Source organism: Mercenaria mercenaria, chromosome 8 (genome assembly GCF_021730395.1).
Source record: "Mercenaria mercenaria strain notata chromosome 8, MADL_Memer_1, whole genome shotgun sequence".
Lineage (NCBI taxonomy): Eukaryota > Metazoa > Mollusca > Bivalvia > Venerida > Veneridae > Mercenaria > Mercenaria mercenaria.
Genome location: NC_069368.1, coordinates 76,871,827 through 76,890,297, shown reverse-complemented (window position 1 = coordinate 76,890,297; position 18,471 = coordinate 76,871,827). Strand labels below are relative to the sequence as shown.

Below are 18,471 nucleotides of genomic sequence, written 5' to 3'. Positions count from 1 at the left end.
GATGAAAAAATTTGATGAACACATTTTTAACAATGTGTCCGGACAGAATGTCTAATGAAAAAATGTCAGATTAAACACCATTTAGGTAGGATGTGTGTTTAACAAAAATGCTAGATCAAAATGCTCTACGAACAGAGTGTTCAATGAGAAAGACGCTCTATTGACTTTCTGAAAAGACAGAATGACTGGTGGACAAAATGTTCTGCTTACAAGATGCTTTTCTTTGGCTTGAAATGTACATTATTATATATATTTCATATTTTTAGTGTGATGTTGATCGTCCAATGTGTTAAGCAAAAAAGACCTGGAGTAACAGGGAACTCAGCTCTTTATGGGGAAAGTTCGTGACTTTCCATGAATAATTATTTACGAAGGCTGTTTTGGTTTGTTGACGCTTGATGTGTATTGAAAATCTATTATGAAAGCTTCTCTGAAATGACGAAAGCGCCATCTCCAGACTGAATGAATTACTGCTTTTAGGAAGAACAATTCTGATTAGCTTTAGAATTAGAAACGACTGTTTTGATTGTTTCTTGATCTTTGTGATTCCCCGGATAAAGCTCAGAGCAAATTACGGTTGCTGGGGTAATTCCTGAATGAAAAACTTTTATAACAGCGTTTGGAAAGCGTTTGAAGGATATTGATTAGATGCTGAAGCATCTAGGCGATGTTCTTGACAAGACAGATCACTTTATTAGTACATATTTATTAGTGTTTTAATAGATTAACAGGCCGTTGGTACTTTCGTTGTACAGGTACTATGAAAAACGGATGTAAACAAACAAAAACGAAAGTAGAAAATAAAATCATCACATACGGAAAAAGAGCATATAACACGTATTAATTGAAATCAGAACAGCATTCTGTGTGGACAAGACCGTGTCATTTCTTTATGCTATTTCCATCCTCAAAGCTTATTATAAGAATCTGATCTATACCGACATTTTACATGATAAATTAACGCAATCAGAGTTTGATAACTGTAAGATTGAATATGTCTTCTACAAATTTCCGTTCGTTTAAACATATCACTGGCGGGTTTTTGCTAATTTCTATCAAAATCATTTAATAAGCATCTGTTTTTCACTGATATATTTGTTGGCATTAGTGCCTGATCGGACAAAATCCACTGGGAATTGAACAGAAAAATAGGTAATTATTTTAATTCAATTAAAATAAAAACATTACTTCATTGCGATAATTACAATAAGGTTACAACTAAAGAAACCCCACATAATGTATCCATCTCTTAGGACTATAACACACGGTCATAAAGTCACGTAATATATCCATTGCAAAAGTCATGGTAATTCCTTGATACTAATCTGACAGCCTAATTAATGTTGGCTGTTAAGTATTCTATCATGCGGCTGGTCTACTTTTAAAATAGCAGATAGCAGCCAATTATAAAAATGGGTGAATCCTTATTTTAGGGTAACGCAAATGTGTCCAATTTAATTGTTAAGAGACTTCAGTTAGTTAATATCTTATCATATAGAAAGTGTTAGTAAGAAACCGTAAAATTGCAAACATGTTGAGGGCGTTATTTATTTACCAAATTCAAAATAACACTACTTTTTTTAAATGAATGAAGTAAGTGATTCTACGTTCAATAATATTTCTTGACAATACGATTGATTAATTTTTATTTAAATGTATTTTAACTTTATATTCCATCGTGTATTGTAATCACTGAAAATGAGGATGGCAGGTCCACAAGTTTCTTACAACTTTATTTCATATGTAAGAAACATATATCATTATGTGGTGTTACGTTATAATAATAATTCTAGCATGAAACTGCTGTTCCTGACACTGATAACAATTGTAAAACATAAAACATATATTGAATTGAAGTTATGGTTAAACTTAACTTGATTTGATTACTTATTTGCAGTCATGGAAATGGGAAACAATCAAACGAATATTGCGTTAAATATTGTCAAATGTATTTAAAAGTAACAAGATTTTATCATGATAGGTGTAGGATTTTGGCCAATCATGTGTATAGTAAGCTTTTACAATTGAAATATGAAATAGTTTACTTTATTCAGCAAACGTGGATGAACCCGTTGAAATTGTCAATGACAAGCAACTAAATGTGTTGTGTATTTGCTACCTAATCCTTTTCCAGATAAGTAAAGAGTTTTACCTGATGATATGATTTTGTGGTATAATTTATGTAGAACTTAAAACTTTCGAAAGCACGTAGATGGATTTTAATGAAACTGGTTTCTAATACAAGTGTACGATATTCAAAAAAGTAATATAATGATAAGTTGTGAACAAAGTCACTGCTAACGTACAAAAGCGTTTATCTATATGATTTTTCAAAATCTATTATACATATTGATTAATATATATATTTAACTCATAGAAATAACACGTTTTTACCCGGTTTACAAAGGTATTTGTGATATGCTGAAAATTGTTGTACACATTTTATTTCTGCAGTCGCTAAAATGCAATAAATTTACATCATTGTACATTTAAGATATTATTATTTTAAAGATTTTCTAGTGAAGAATATTCAAATACATTTCTCAGAGCATTTTACGATAAATTTCACTTTTCCTGTATTCTCTTAGAGATATTTCTATACAAGCCATTACAGAAAATAAGAAATGCAGTCTTTAAATACCTATAAATGTTTGTAATTACCTCAAACTTGATATGATAATAGTTGCGTATGTACGAAACTATTAACATTGATGTACTGCTAGGCCTCTAAAATACCTTTAAGTAAAATTATATAATAGAACACAAATAACTGAGACCGGTTTAGTTATGAATTGTCTGAGACTTATGCAATTGATTAATCGTCTACTTTGGCGGCCAATTGTCATTAATCGCCTATGTGATTGTGGTAAAATTATAACGTTTTGAATTTTAGTTTACTTAACCATGTAGAAAAAACAATTGAAATCGTGCTAAAAGGAACGGATGTCAATACATTTTCTTTTATTCTTTTAAGTTGGTGAAATATGATAAATTTATTTTCCGATTTCGCAAGCTTTAAATTATGTCAGACCCTGTACGTTTAATTTTAAATTCTAATTCAATATTTATTTGACATGAATATTCCAATTTACCGCTGATGCACAAATGTGTGGTGTAAAGGAATATTCATTTACTTATGCATGCAAAGTAATGAGAACATAAGTCAAGTACATGCAATTAAACGCACTGAAGAAGTGTCAAATAAAATTTCTCTTAACAAAGACCACTGGCAATATTATTATTTCAAAGTCTAAAGTGTCTAGCGAAGAAACATCATCAACATAATCAGAGTCAGAGTAGTGAATACAATGTCAAGAATATATGTGATTGAGTGTCCAGACTTACCAGCTTTAAATATATATGTTTACTTTATCTTAATATTTATCATATATATTTAAGGGTTCCATTAAGTCATATCACCACTTTGATTAGGTTTCCGCATTATTATGATTATTTCAGTTCTAACTTCTACATGGAAGTTGTAAAAAAAATATCTTGGAAACACTGATCGCAAAAACAAGTGCAATTGTGGTAAAGTTGAAATTTTCATACTTGAAGAATGTGTGTAACTGTGTGACGGTAGTGTTAAATATGTTCGTTCGTTCTTTCTCAGTTTATTTATTAGATAATAAATTTTCCCAGTTAAACAATAGCTTTGAACAATTACGTAAATTTTCGTTTAGCATCATTTTTAACAAAATTGGGAGTGCACCTTGCAATGATGCTATAGACCAGGTCTGACAAAGATCCATAAAGCGATTATTGAAAATAAATCATTTAAAGGTAAATTTAGAGAAATGATCTATTATTGATGCCCATCCAGTTTGAAGCCAGCCTATTGGCTAATGGGACGAAATTGTCTAAAGGTACTTTTATATTTAACTCTATATTTTGAACAAAATAGGAGAGTACCTTATAATGAGGCTACAGACACAATATCAGCAAACAGACGAACGATAACCGGTCATAATAGCTCAAACCGAGCTCTTCCGAAAGACTAGTGGAACAGAAAAGTAGTCACTGTATGCTTAAAGAAACATCTTCAGGTGTTTGTAAACTATTATGTATCGTTTTCATTATGATTTTGTTAATAAGTGCTCTTGTCCTAATTGTTTAATGGCAGATTTAAATTATAATACCATTTTATGAGAAAAGCGATCGTGATATGTCTTCTTAATTTCATTGAAAAATTGTATTGAACATCAGATTACACGCAGTTGTGTTGAACATCAATGGAACGGAACAAAATTACAGGCTGTTTTATTATTAGTCTGTCCTTGACCACCTTAATTTAAATTGTAGGCCCATAGTGTTCCATCGCCTTTGAGAGGTAGGAATTATCTTTTTAAAGTTAAAACAATGTAAAATATATGGAAAAAATTGTGTTTAAATCCCAAACACAAGCTAGTGATATTCCTACCCACCCTTTAAAATGCATTCGATCAGATAAGATTAAATATACATTTTTATAGTAAACATGCTATGAAATAAAAGGTTTGTTCTAAATTCGAAGCAGGTGTCCCAAAACTATATCATCTTTTATTATTAAATATGCTTTAACTTTACTTATACATAAGTAACTACGAGACAATATTAATTCATCAGTAATACGTCTGTAAATAAATCAAGTTATATTTTAATATAATTCAAGATCAAATAGTTGTAACTAAAGGAATCTAGCATACCCTTTAAATAAGTTTCAAACTAAACAAAATGTCATGATAAAGTGTTTAAGTTTTAATCTGTCGAAGACCAATTCATTTTAATTTTTCGTCTGCTTTGGTGGTCTGTAGTAACCAATCACTTTTTCGAGGGTACGTATAATTTTATAAATTGTAGGATAATTACCCATGTAGCAAAAACCAATTGAAGTTTTACTGAAAGGAACGGATGTCATTACGTTTCTGATTATCCTTTCAAGTGTGTAATGATTGCCAATTTAAATGTTTTTATTTTTGAAGACGATTTCTCACGTGTTATACATGTGTTACGTTTGCCTATTTAAGTGTCAATGTTCAATTTTAATGCAGTGAATTTCAATTAAGCTTTTAATTTTGGACAATGGTATACACATATAATTTCTATGTTTGGCATTCTACTGTCTGGTATGGGCAAAATACATATACATACTGTTCAAAGATAAGAAGTACATACATAATTTTCAGTCATAAGAACTAAAGATAGACCTTGGTATAATTCTGAAATAAGACGCTCTTTCTGCAGAGGTATCAAACAAATATGAATGCAATATCAAATATCAAATTAAATTAAAAAGATAAATGTCTAACTAGAAGATTAATAAACATTAAAAAAAACATGCAAAAAAAAATATATTCCTACATGAATGATATATGTGTCATTAACCAAAGTAAACACTTGACAAGTGTTCAAATGCTGCTCAAATGTAATAAAACGTGAGATATATTTCCGTTTTTACTAAAAGACGACAATTTGTTCATTTCCTCAGATAAGCAGATAATGAAAAAGCAATTGCATTTGAAGATAACCTTACAATATTGTTATAGACCGGGCATGATAAAGATCTATGAAGCGGTTCATAAAAAGAAGTCATTACTTTTTTTTTTTTTTTTTTTTTTTTTCTATTTTCAGCTTAAGTAATCCATAAATAGGCAAAACACACTATTTGCGATAATTTGAAGATAAAACCTTACATTGATGTTATCCATCTAGTTTGCTGAAAACGCATCTATAAGTTAATATAAAGAAATCCTGTAACGAAATATAGTGTATACATTTATTATGATCGTCTTTTTCCCGTTAATGCGTATATACACTTTAATAACTATTTTAACTGTTGTGTAGCAAATATGGGTCTATCAAGTTATCCGATCCATCAACGGCCTCAATTGTTCTGCATAGGAACATTATCCTTTTTTGGCTTTTTTATAAGGCTTACTTCTTGGCTGTATGAAAAACACAAATATCAAGGACGATAACTCAACTGGGGAAAACACTCTTATTATTCGGTCCTTCATATGAAAATATGATACAAATAAACTAAAAATATCCAAATTTTATATTACAAAATCTTATTTTGCTATTATTTCATGTTATTTGCAATCCAAATAATTATGGAACCTACAAAACACTATATTAAAATAAAGTAATTCAAACATTTGATTTTTTGCTCAAATTACCTGCCGATAAATAAAAAAATCTGACTCTCGTAAAATATAGAGATAAATAATTGAAAGCACTAAGAATCAAAATCATTCGTAGAAGAGTAAGACACCTGCATTCTTTATTTTCCTGAAACATAACAAAAATTAAGAAAGGAGTGTATATATAGATGAAATGAAAAGTAAAAATGAAAATGGTTACTATACATTTTAAATTGTATGACTATATCAATGTAATCAATAATAGAAATGTCTAATGAGGATGAAGTTAGCAGGAAACATAATACGTTGCATATTTTTGTTGTTGTTTTCTTTTTATTCAAACAGTATAGTATAGTAATACAACTAATTACTTCTACAAACAAAGCAACATTTTACAAGATGTTTGATACAATACATTTTTTTCTAAAATATAAAATGCAATAACTTTAGCTGTCAACATAGCTTCGTGAATAACAAACTAATTGGTACATAAAACAGCGTAACAAATTATAGAGTTGAAAACAGTATATTCCGTCAAGATTATAAATATGACATCATAAATTGACCAGTCAACAAACGTCCGATCGCACCGCCTTTTAGATCACGTGGTCTGGAAATGCGAAACCTTTGACAAGCAAAATGACTGATACGTTAAAGCTCTTCTTTATAAACCTAATAAATACAAAATAAAAACAAAACTACATCTTTACGCCTTTCTTCAAGTTTGTTGCACAGCAGTTAAATTGGTTGCAGATTATTGACACTTTTCCTTTAAAGAAATAGCATCAACATGGACCATTGCTGCAAAAGAAATATTGAGAATGTCTTAAAATACATACATATACAATAGGATGTTGTACGTTACAGCATTATAGTCATCTTACATCCGTTGTGTAAGACAGAGTTTTCCAGCACTGCTGACAACATCAGAGACTACCGTCTGGTATGCAAGAAATAGTAAGGCATACAATTCAGATGTACATGTAATCGTCTTATATACAATTTTTTGTAAGTCAAAAAAATAGTGAGCCGTTTAATGGATTTATTAGTATACGTGTGCAGATGTTAAACACGAAATGTGTTTGACTAAATGTGTTTGTTTTATCATGGTTGGCAGCGTGCATTTCGTTACCAGACGACTATGTTCTAGCTTATAGGCAAAGGGCCGCCAAACCTATTGTATCTAAAATGTATAATAACAATCATCATGGTTGTAACCGCAGCACAAAATATATGATTAAGTCAATCAAAATGTTATACTAGAGACTATACTGAGACTGCAAGTAATTCACACATCTGTGTCAAAACTTTAACGAACTTAACAAATCCATGGTTCAAGTAAACTCGTTCATATTTTAATTATTGACAATACACATTTTCAATGAGTAGCGAAAGCATAATTACAGAAGCTTTCAATCTTTTAAAAGCATCACAGACTCCTCTAATATAAACATATTATAACACAGATAAAATGCATCTCAATCTATCGTATTAAAACAACAACAAACCATTAGGGTTTCAAATAACTTTTTTTGCGAGTACAAAATATGTATTTAACAAATGGTACACGACGCAAAAGGGCCATAGCAAACGCAGAAACACCTTTGCGAATGTAACATGTAGATCCTATTTCAACATTAATTCATAAACAGTCTCAATATTTTAAATTACATTCAAATTCGAAGAATTATGAATGATTATGATATTCAACACAATACATATACTATTTTATCTGATCTTATTTTAAGATATTTTTTTTTCTAAAAAGTGTATGCTTACTTCTTCGTTCGGTGAAGTGCATCTGATATTTTTGGTTTGGCCATTACGGAAAATTGCCCATTTTTATCGGATACATTTTGACATGCACTCAATAAACTGCTTTTTGTTCGTGAATTTATACATAAATCTCATAACTATTTATTTAACACTTACCTTAATCAAGTGTTCCGTGGAAATGCGTTCTGTTCGATGATCATTGTACAATGTCGACATGAAATCAGTACTGATGTTTGGGTTATTAACAGTATTTTCAGTGAGGACAGGTCTTATAAGCACAATAAATAATAGTTTCTTGGCGCCTGTTGTACAAGTATTGTCTAACCACACGATAGACTGCTTATTCTCATGCTGTATATATTAAAAGATTTATCATCGTTTAAATCGAAAAATACCAACAGCGCCTGTTCACTGTCGAACTGACATGTATATTCACATCTGTTCAGTATGTTTGCTAAATAAATGGCGTACACATTTGATTACTGTTGTCCCCATTCAGCCGAATAAATAAATCTGCAAGTAATTTATATCTCTTTGTATCAACAAAATATTTTGACAGGCTCACAAAGGTATAGGTGTTTTGCTGAAAGAATTGCCATACACCAGTTTTCATGCTTCCCCTACAAATACAAGTTATTTATACCTTTATACATTAAAGATGTATAACAAACTCATTTCTAGCATATTTATCTGATAAAGGCATCCATTAAAAATGAGTTCTGTAATAGTATCGTATATTAGACTCAACATACAATGCCGGTAAGCCTTGATTAGAGTACGGCACTTTATCTCCAAGTAGATCTGCTAAATAACCTCGTAAATTCAGTGATATCATGAGATTAAAGCAATCTTCTCATAGACTGTATTTCAATTACAATGATTATAAGAAAATAATTATTACACTGATGGAGTAAACTGATTATTACTACATTCCCAAACAAAGTACAAAACAGACATTTTATTAATACCTGTAAAATATTGTTGTCAAAGCTTTAAAATGATGTAACAAACTATAAACTCTACAAAACTTGAAATATATATAAATGCAAGCAAATTACGTATCACTTGCTTATTTCTTGAATACATGAAGTAGAAGCGTTTGTTTCTCTTCGTGTATCAAATACTGGTTCATAAAGCAAAACAAAATCGTAACACTTTTTAATATAAAAAAAAATGTTGTTTGTTTGTAAAAAGATGAGGTTGTACTGCCAGCTTTGTTACCAAAAACATGAAATGTATTATGGTCATGAGTTGGAATCATTGATCAGTGGATTTAAGTTCAAATACTTGTAATCGAAGACTTCTAACCCAGCATTTTCAAGTATCAAGCTGAACAAGCTGGTTTTAATTTGTCTCAAAAAGACTAAATTCATTTTTTTCGGCTACTTTGGTGTTAGATTGTCATTATTCGTCTTTGTTTGTACCTATCATTTCATATATATTAATTTGTTTAATCGTGCAGAAGTGGCGATTGAAATTTTGCTAGAAGCAACTGACGTCATTACATTTTCTAGTATCCATATAGATGGGTAAGAATGAACAATTTAAAGATGTTATTTTCAGTAGAGGGTTTCTTAAGATTTAAATTACGTTTGCCACTCAAAGCAACTTTAATTTGATAAACATTTCAAAGTCCGTCTCTTATAGACAACAAAACAATCATCAAATTAAATCATGAAGTTCGGTATTTTACTTTAAATTTGGTATTCTACTTTGAAGCAATACAAAGCCCACCCGCTTAGCTCAATAGGAAAATCGTTGATCTCAGTTTAGCTGGGTTAGGCGTATATTCTCCGTGACGATTGGATAAAAGACGTTGTTTCCCAAATCATTCGTCCTCCACCTCTGAATCATGTGTGGAAGTTGGAAGTTATTTGAGAAGAACATGATTTTACTGATACAGAATCCAGGAACACTGGTTAGGTTAAATGTTACACAGTAATATATATTTGTTTTCACAACATGTAGATAACATTTCGTACATAGAAATTTAAATTGAAAGAATGTTTTTTTTAGAAATCAAACATTCAGCTTAAATATGAAAACATACATAATTCGTCTTACTGTTTCAATGACTTAAAGGTAAATGTTTCTAAATTTTCATATGATGATGCCATTCAATGCAAAATATGTATGCACTTGCGTGTACGCGTACGTTTATGCATACGTGTTAATTGTACATCTTACTGTTATAGTTATATATTTAGGGATGGATGTTACCATTTACCTATAATTTCAAATGATGATTTTACAAAAATCTATGTTGATGCATACAACAAGACAAGAAACTCTTTTATGAACATGTTATGTGAACTTTATAACAAAATTTCATATTCTTAGACAGTGAGATTAGCATAAAGTGGATAAGAGGGCAGACAAAAGAATGGTTGTTGAGATAACAAAATAAATAAACATCTCGCTAAAATTTTTGAAAATACATAAAACACATTACCCTTATTCGTTGTTTTTGATGCAAATTCCGTTATGATGGGAACATTTAAAACTCTGGAATAATTGCGCAAAAGCAAAAGTAAGATATTCCATAGATATTTTATTTTCCATTTTCCAGAGGAAAAGTGCTTTCAAGCACACTAATTGATTTGTGTTATACCAATTAATATTAAGAAGTAAACTTACTTATATAGACTTATACATTTATTTGTATTCTTTCAAATCTTTTAAATGCATAGTTTTATATCTGTTCACTAAAGTTTTTCTACTACCTTCACGATAGGCATTTTTATTTATTCTGGATACTTTAATTATTAATAACTGCAATAGCTGGTATATTTAATGTGCTTATAAATATCAACGATGCATTGTCATGACACATTTATTTAAATGATACTTATTTTTTCACTCAGTTTATTAATGGCTCTACTAGACTGGCATTAGCCCGAATCGAAAAAAACAATTTACATATGTTTTTATACAAGACTCGTTAATATAAGTATTCTCAAATTAATTTTGTACAGGCAATCATCATCCTTGCAGGATCCTTACCCTTGAAATATGGTACTCATATTTATAAATGATTATTTTGTAAATAATGCTTTATCAAAATTTAATTATATCATTTTTAACAAAGCAATATACATAAATATTTTTTTCATTAATAATGCTTTAACACAGAGCACTTATATCCAACATGCTATGGATCTAAATAATTGTACTCGTATATCAATTACTTATCTATTCATGTTCTGTCAAACAATATTTCATTCCATTAAGTTGTCATCATATAAAAAAGTAACAATAGTTAAGCCCTAAAATACAGATATTTTCCCTTTATTCAGTTTTAAATTATCGCATTATGAATATATATTTATCTGTATTGATTTTTATTTATTACTTACGTTGTACTCACTCTAGTGAAATAAAACTATCAAATATTGCATTTAAACAAGAAACTACTGCATTTTGTAGCATATATTGGTGGACGGAAATAACGGCAACGGACATTACAAATAACAATTAATATTTAATATCTTTTCCTAGCAAGTTTGAATATATTTCTATTATTCGTTTATTATTCAATTGTTTTCCGTACAAATATGTTGTTCCTGATACTTATTGCTACATATAGATTTAACCGGTTCGTTTGAATATTGCAGGTTGATGAAAGACAGAATAACAATTCATACAGTAATGTTGATTTATACTACGTATGCATGTCTAAATGTTTCTTCGTTTTTAAGATGCTCATATGCTTCTTACCTATAGATAACCCTGTTTTTTCAATATAACGCTCTGTGTTGGAGATGAAATTCGCATATGTTATATGGGTAAATATGAAATTTAAAATTGAATTTAGGAATGAATGACAAATTTGATTTTAAACTTAAAGGATTGCAATTATAAAAAGAGTAACATTCAAACGTAAAAACTGTCATTTCCCATCTACTCTAAAAGAGAATCTAACAACATCCGTTTCCTCTTTATAAAGTTAAATTGGTATTTCTGCATGGTCAAATTTTAATGTTTTCTCATTTCAGCAACCTTGAAGATTTAAAATTGACAATGTAGCCGATGATTGACACTGACACAGCAAGATGTTTGATCAAAAACTGATAAAAGGTATAGTGATACTTTCATTTGATTTAAACCTAGCTCTTAAAAAATCGCTATTTACGTTTGAACAAATAGAAAAATGTAACATCTGTCTACTATTACTTGCGATATGTTTGGTATAACTAAGCAATATCAATGTCAGAATTATGTTTAGAAAACATATTGGCACAGTTGTTCAAAAAAAAAAATATAAATTTAACGAATCGTTAAGTTAACGGTGGTCAAATTTTGAGTTTTATGTTAGCTAACGAATTGTCATTTTTTACAGTTGTTGAATGTGCCGTTAAAATTTTCGAAGTTTTCAATCTTTTAAGAATAGTTAAAAAATTAACAAGGACATCATATCCCATAATACGCCACATTTTACACATCCTCCTACAGCATTGAAAATACCAAAAACTGTATTACCTTGGCTAAACGTTCATGCCCCAAAATAATAAAGATTGTTCCATATACTACACTAAATAGCTATTGTGGAAATTTGCTAAAATTGCAAATGTGAAGTCTACATAAAAAAGATTGTAAATGACTTTGCCTCAGTATGTAAGTGACCAGTATGATTATGTGAAACATTTAAATCACAGACATATTATATACTATGAAGGCAGCTTATACGATTGACAATAAAATATATATTTTTTACACTTTGTTTCAAAATAATTTACATCAAGTACCATTTTGAAAACAGAAATGACTCAAAATGTGTTATTTAGTATTTATTCCATTAAATTAAAGCTGGAAAGTCGTGACCTAGCATGTGTTGGTGCGACGTTAAATCCAACAACAACAAAAAAAAAATAAGATGTAGAATTTGACCTTTTGCTGCTATATGCCACACCAATCAAAAGCGAACAAAACATTACCGCCATTCACATAATCCAACACTATAGACGGTATTTAGTATCTTGTTTTAATTCATCTTTCCATAAAATACATTTTAACATTGCACAAAACTTAGCTACATTAAAATTCCAATTTAAATGCTTCAATATCTGTCTGTTACATGAAAATAAAAAATTCAAGACCTAAATGCAGCTAGTAAAACTGCATGTTTTCTGTGTCTGTTATTTAGCATTTGATGTATTTAAATTTCTCAAATAAAGTTACTTTAGATTAAATTTTACAATATCTGTCTATTTATAATGATATAATTAAATTTCGTCTCATTCCTTTCCAGACAATCATTTTTAACTGACTTCACAAAGATATCAGATGGAAGGGAGGTAATTTTTACAACATACTGGAAAGCATGTGGAATACAGGCTTGTGTGGTTGATGTATTGCTAAATAGTGGTCTAAAGATCCATTTTGTTTATGCTATAAATCAAATTGCTCTCTTGTATATGTATTGTAGAACACGATTGTAAATAAAAGAAGTTTCTCTGTCAGTGTGTATGTAATACTTATTATCACTGACCTTTTTGAAGAATAAAAACTAAGACAGAGGATCAGCCAAAATATTTTTTGGAGATTATAGAATATAGCTAAAACTCATTTCATTACCTGCAATTACTATCACAAGGGTAATATTCCATGTTATGATTTTTTGGCAGAATAATACCGCATGGAAGGATATAAAATGATGAAATGTGAAAACATTTAATATGAAAAAGCTGATTTAAAACTATGTGACCATGAATGTTTACCATAATTAATATGCATTTAACAAATAATGTACACAATATCAAACTTGTTTTAGACAAAGTAATAAGGATTTGGAATAATGATAATTACTTTTTCTTTGTAAATGTGGCAGCATTTTACTTACTCCACCATTCATTACATTCTTCTACACCTATGCAACATAAAATTCTTTTAGAGCAATATGCTTAGTTTTAATGTAATGAGTTTGGACAGAAAAAGTTTACTAAAAATTCTAACTTAATTTTCCTTTCACTAAATCATTTGCATGCAGTAAATGTAATTGTTATCAACAGTAATGTTTGTGGAAATTCTTCAAACCCAAGAAGGTACTAGTTAGATAATTTGCCAGTGGTAGCCTGTGACATGTCTAGGACGCAGCGGCTGTGAATAAACAAAGTTAAAGATTTCTCTATAGTTTATGTAAGATAAAATTTAAGAAAAAAATGTTGTCCAGTAACTAATTTTAAATGTTCAAGATGTCGAAATACAGCGCTTCAAATCCTATATCATGCAGTCTGCCGAAAAATACTCGCTTTCAACTAATTTATGTTTGCATGTCATGATCTTTGTTAGTGCTGAAATATTTCATAACTTTTCTTTTTATGATTTATGAAATATCAATGATTTATATGTGTCAGAATAATTTGTATGTTTAATATATTAATAATGTTACACATAAGTACTGATAGTGCTTGACTCCCTTTTCATAGCTATACTTATTGGTAAAGCGTTGTTAATAATAGGATGTGGGTCATTTTTGGCTGATTCGGGTTCATTATGTCGATAGCTGGATCCCAGCATCAAACATGTCATATCCAATAGTTAAAGGGAACAAGATATTTGTTAGAGCAAATACTAGTTGTAAAACCCTATGTATAAATTTGGACCAATCAGATACAAGTTCTATAAATATATAAATAGCACCAATCAAAGTATAAATAGGTAGATGTATGACAAAGAGATCATTCTGTATCCAGCGATCGAAAAAGACACATCGAAAATTCAGCTAATAGTTTATCTCAGGATCTTAATGAGGAAGTTATTGCAACTACACTGTCAGGGCGGATAAATTAAAGATTTAAGAAGAGTTGTAGAATTTCAACAAGGTTATGAGCTATAGGGCCAGTGCATAAGAGTTTTACCTTAATGGTAGTTGAATGCTATAGACGATAGCAAATATAGGCTGAGCATCGGAAAGCTGAGACAGACACCCAGAGTTTGGTAATCTACTGAGATAGTAGGAGAGTTAAAGCTTATAGACAAGGTCCAGCGTTATTGGCGAAGTACAGCCAAGGAATCGAGGATATACCTATATGGTAGTTGAATGCTACATGTGATAGCATATAGGCGCTGAGCATCCAGGAGTCAGGGCAATCATATAGAGTTGCAACTTCAATTAACAGGTAAGAGGCCGAGCATCTATGCGATAGGACTGGTATGTTGTTGATTCAAAGACATTGTCTGACGGGAACATCAACAAAATGACCAGTAAAGTATAGAGTCTCCAGCCAATAGGAGTTGAGCTAATTATCATTAATTGAAGACTGTTACTTTGAAACATTAAGTGATTTGCCTGATCCCTGAAATTATCTAGCTGTGACAGGATGGACGAACCGGGGACAGCAACTATCGGAACAACTTAACACTCATTACAATATGTACAAGATTATTTACAAGAAAAATATTTACAATGAATGAAGAAAAAAAATCTTAAAAGAAGAAAAATACGAAAAGAAAACTAAAAAAATCTGAGCTCAGTATATGTTTTCTAGAAGATGAACAGTCCTATAGATTGCATTTAATTTCTATTTTGAAGGATTAAAGATGTTCCTTTTACTTCAAACTTAAAGTAGCACTAAAAACATATTTTGAAATATGGTCCCGCTAAACCGTAAAAACGTTGATACCTATACACAATACTAGACTGAACACATACATTTATAAATTACAATGCAATGCAGTACCGGAGTTCTTTCTAATGATTATGTTATTATTGTTACATGTATTATTATTATTATTATCATTAATATTAATATAATCATTAAAATTAATATTATTATTGTTATTATTATTATTATATTATTATATCAGATTTACATAGCGACTGTAGGCACACAAGGCGCGAAATCATCCTCTATTGGTACAGACAAAGAGCGATCTGACCAGAGGGACAGAGTGAAATAAAGCCCCAGAACAGACAGAGAGAACTTTTCAGGTACAGACGTGTCCGGCTAACTTAGCATAGTTCCTTTCGAATAGACAGTCTGGTTCTTTAACGTGCCCGGCGTATAGCACGGATACACGCGAAGCCGTCTTTCCTGGGAAGAACCAGTACAAGCCTATATTTAGGTGGGAGACACTCAAGAGCATCTCAGAAATTTCCAGTTGCTGGACCGGGATTCGAACCACTGACCTCTTGATTGACAGTCAAGCCTGTAACCACTAGACCACCGGCCCACCATGTTACCCAAATTTCAAATATAAATCTTACAGTTTATACAAACGAAACATTTTAGATTCATATTTCGAAATTAATTACCAAAAGGTCTGAACAATTTAATAAATTAACCTGACATACCGAATTTAGCCAATCTCTTGCGGAAAAGTAACCTTTTACAAAATTCTGTGAATGAACAAAAATTTACTGAATAAAAATCGTAATTCAAAACTTATACAAAAATCTAACAAATAAATTTCTTACCTCGATCGAGCAAAAATTTTCAACCAAGAAATCAAAGTGACATAATTTCGTCTAACAGTCGAAGATGGTGTGTACTAAAGATATCTAGTCCATTCTATTTGTAGGGTTATGTCCCGCGAAATATTGGATTTACACGGGACTCATTACATAGCCGTGAAATTTGACGATTTCCACGGGAATGACGATATAACCGGGAAATGCGACTACTTTGGCGCGGATTTGAATTTGACAATTTAAGGCCCGTTATAGTGGTTCTTGGGATAAAAACATAAATTACTAAAATTTAGAAAATATCAACTTTCTTATTACTGAACCGAATCTAATAATATTTACATGGAAATTTAAGATTTGATTATCTGTGTTGTCATAAACATACGCATGCCTGTCGAGATTGTGAAACATTATGCCTGGCGTCCTTTTTTTTGTATTTTAGTTATGTAACGGCGGATAGTGAACCTCACCAGTGTTCCTGGATTCTTTACCACTACAAACCATGTTCTCCGCAAGTAACTGCCAAATTCCCAACACAAATCAGAGGTGGAGGACGAATGGTATCAGACACAATGTATTTTGTCAAATCGCCACGGACAACATACGCCCAGGGCTCGAACTCACGACCCCGCGATCCGTAGATCTGCACTCTCCCTATTGTGCTAAGCTGGCCGTCCTAAGGATAATCGATATTACTTTGACAATTTAGAAAAAAAATACTTTTCGCAGACTGTTGCAAATATAATACACGCGGAATATTTATTAATTTAATCTTTAAAGTGTAATGTCAAGGATAATTCCATGTTTTAAAAAACGAATTTCAATCTTTTGGCGGCAAAAATCACGTTGACGAAAATAGTTGATCATATCGTTTCAATATAACTGTAAATGCACTTGGTTGCTTATTTTCTATGAATTTTAAAATTAAAACATCGAGTGAGTTTGTATTAATTTTCACTCCATGTATAATTTAATACAATCCTTTTTGTTTGAGAACACTTTTAAACAGTGTGTTTTTGTTTTGGTAAAAATCTCTTTCTGGCAAACATGAAAAGAATAAATGATATTTGTTGGCGGCTCTGTTATTCTTCTCCAAATGTCATTTAATATATTTTTATAGAATAACTCGATATCAAACATAATCCCCCATCAGTTTATTCAATTTTCAAAACAGGGTAGATCAGTTTGTTTTTTCTCAGCCAGCGGAAACATTTACCATCTATATGCTAATATAGAGCGTGGTATATAAAACTTGAAATTTAAAAACTTGTAATGAAAGACTTCTAATCAAGCATAATCATTCAAAAGTATCAAGCTGATTGGTGTTAGATTGTCTTTTATTGTCTTTGTGTGTACCTATCCTTTTAAATACATTGGTTTATTTAATCGTGTAGAAGTACCATTGAAATTATGCTAGAAGGAACGGATGTCATTACACGTTCTAATATTCATTAAGATGCGAAAGAATGAATACTTTAAAGATGTTATTTTTTTGTACAGGGTTTTTAAGATTTAAAATACGATTGTAAGTTCATTATTCAACTTTAATTTGTTAAATGTTGAGAAATGTCATGATCAATTAGACTATAACTTTTGCTGTGGTAACATTTGCAAAGTAGCTATACGGTAGCTTATTATGATAAACGGAGGCTAGTCTATCAATGGTCCAGTCTTGTATATTGGTCCCTATCATCATTACGCAGACAGTATCATACCCTTAGGCTACATACCTCGCAAACCAGAATCAGTGTCTTTAAGTTCTGTATTCTACTTTAAAGCAATACAAACCCCACTCGATAAGCTCAAAGGGGACAGCTTAGGGTCGTGAGTTCGTTCCCCGGGCGGGCGTTTAATCTCAGTGACGATTTGATTAAATACATTGTGTCTGAAATAATTCTTCATTCACTTCTGATTCATGTGGGGACCTTGTGCAGAATCCAGGTACACTGGTTAGGTTAACTGTCCGCCGTTACATAACTGAAATACCGTAAATGGCGTTAAACCCAAAACACCGTCAAAAATGACGTTAAACCCAAAATAAACAAATTGAATGATTGTTGTAAAATTATAAAATGACTTCCCACGCTCGCTTAGATTTTCTTAAATTTTAATAGAAAAGTCACAAACTAGTTTCGCCGTAAATGGCTAATCAGTGTGTCTAAATAT

General features: G+C 30.8%; 1 long non-coding RNA gene across 1 annotated transcript; it reads right to left on the bottom strand.

Annotated features, from left to right (window-relative positions):
• Nucleotides 1-6,653: 6,653 nt before the first annotated feature.
• LOC123566037 (uncharacterized) lies at nucleotides 6,654-17,127 on the bottom strand. The gene is made up of 3 exons (XR_006689326.2): nucleotides 16,315-17,127; nucleotides 8,055-8,518; nucleotides 6,654-6,923 (listed from the first exon to the last, which is right to left on the bottom strand). It is a non-coding gene; the product is annotated as an uncharacterized LOC123566037 (long non-coding RNA).
• Nucleotides 17,128-18,471: the final 1,344 nt, after the last annotated feature.